The 2,121-nt window shown below is 35.1% G+C and overlaps 1 protein-coding gene across 2 annotated transcripts in view; it reads right to left on the bottom strand.

Annotated features, from left to right (window-relative positions):
- LOC107720747 (transmembrane protein 39A) overlaps positions 1 to 2,121 on the bottom strand; it is a 29,602-nt gene that overhangs the window by 20,561 nt on the left and 6,920 nt on the right. The gene's annotated exons all lie outside the window — the stretch shown is intronic.

The following is a 2,121-nucleotide window of genomic DNA, read 5'->3' as shown; positions in this document are numbered from 1 at the left end:
ATGATTCAGTGATTCACTCATTAACACAGTCAAATGCTTTGTTTCTGAATGAATCAGTCATTTGAATGAATCGGTTGAATCTCAATGACTCACTCATTAATAGGGGTGGGGGAAAAAAATCGATACAGCATAGTATCGCGATATTTTCCGCGGCAATACTGTAATCAATACACGAACGCCAAGTATCGATCTTTTATTATACTATTTGGTAGCATAATAAAATCAATTTCTTTACAATCCACTAGTAATAATAATAATAATAATAATAATAATATATATGGCGCGCCGCGCCCCGCCCGGCAATGTTCAGCCCGCATGTTTCACTCTCCTCATCACTGCGTGGTTTGACGCTCCGCTCAATATTCCGACTCTGATAATAATAGCTTTGTAGGACTATACATTATGCAATGGATAATTAGTCAAACAAAAACAACAACAACAACAACAACTTATATCTGATTCTGTTACACAGAAGTGAATAAAAATAATATATTGATATTTAATATTAAGGTAACACTTTTCAATAAGGTTCCATTAGTTAATGTTAGTTAATGTATTAACCATCATGAACGAACAATGAACAATACATTTATTACAGTATTATTAATCTTTCTTAATGTTAGTTAATGAGAATCAACAATAAAACTGAAGTGAGAAATGTTTCTTTTTAGTTAAAACAGATGTTGTCAAAGTTTTCCTTTGGGGACATAATTTGAAGTTGGAAAAAGGTAATAAATTGCAATATATCGCAGAATATCGCAATATTTTTAAAATCGCAATAATATTGTACCGTGACACAAGTATCGTGATAATATCGTATCGTGAGGCCTCTGGTGATTCCCACCCCTACTCATTAACAGTTACTTGATGTCACCTACCACTGGCGGTTTTAATTTCACATTTCGACTATTTTTTTCATGTTTTAAATTATTTCAAATATCAGTATTCAACGTTTTATTAAAAACAAAACATTAGGCCTATTTATGCATCTGTAACTGCAGTTTAAGTGCATCCATGTCCCCTGACTCCCCTCTGAGATACATAAACTGTGTAAATACATTTATGACAGGGTTTCATGCAAGTGTTGGTCAGTTTGTCTGCTTGACAATCCCATTTTGCACTGCAACAATAAAACTGAAGTGAGAAATGTTTCTTTTTAGTTAAAACAGATGTTGTCAAAGTTTTCCTTTGGGGACATAATTTGAAGTTGGAAAAAGGTAATAAATTGCAATATATCGCAGAATATCGCAATATATTTAAAACCGCAATAATATTGTACCGTGACACAAGTATCGTGATAATATCGTATCGTGAGGCCTCTGGTGATTCCCACCCCTACTCATTAACAGTTACTTGATGTCACCTACCACTGGCGGTTTTAATTTCACATTTCGACTATTTTTTTCATGTTTTAAATTATTTCAAATATCAGTATTCAACGTTTTATTAAAAACAAAACATTAGGCCTATTTATGCATCTGTAACTGCAGTTTAAGTGCATCCATGTCCCCTGACTCCCCTCTGAGATACATAAACTGTGTAAATGCATCTAAATGCTATTTCAGACCTGTACTTTTACTTGAGTATAGCTTACAGGTACTTTATACACCACTGGTGCTTTATGAGTAGTAATAAACAGCTAAACGGTTTTAACCTAATCAAGATCTTCTCCGCATTGAGCTTCTATATTTCTCTAATATTTTGAATGAATAACGCAGCAGTGGCGCGTCTCGTGGCCTAGACTAACAAAACATTAAATTGCAACGTCACTTACATCACTGCATCTCGTGTGCCACTAATGACGCTCCCTGATGCACACCTAACATTTGCATTTGAATGTTTATTTTAAATTCGACTAATATTCATTCTTTATTCACAATCTCCTCATCACAGGCAGGCACAGCACTCATTTCAGCATGTGTTCGTGTTTGTGTGTGCGGTCTGCGTCACTCATAGCATGTGCCTATATCGTGCGCTATATCAAACATTTTTTCTATCGTTATCGAAGAAGGTGTACCGTCGATAAATATCGATACCGTTTTATCACCCAGGCCTAGCATGAACTAGTGCTGTGTTCGATACATCGATACGACGATGTATCGTCACAGAGATTTGACGATA

The sequence above is a fragment of the Sinocyclocheilus rhinocerous genome, unplaced genomic scaffold (assembly GCF_001515625.1).
Source record: "Sinocyclocheilus rhinocerous isolate Xijiao unplaced genomic scaffold, SAMN03320098_v1.1 scaffold6292, whole genome shotgun sequence".
NCBI lineage: Eukaryota > Metazoa > Chordata > Actinopteri > Cypriniformes > Cyprinidae > Sinocyclocheilus > Sinocyclocheilus rhinocerous.
Note: the sequence above shows the minus strand (reverse complement) of the source record. Positions and strands in the feature narration are given on the sequence as shown.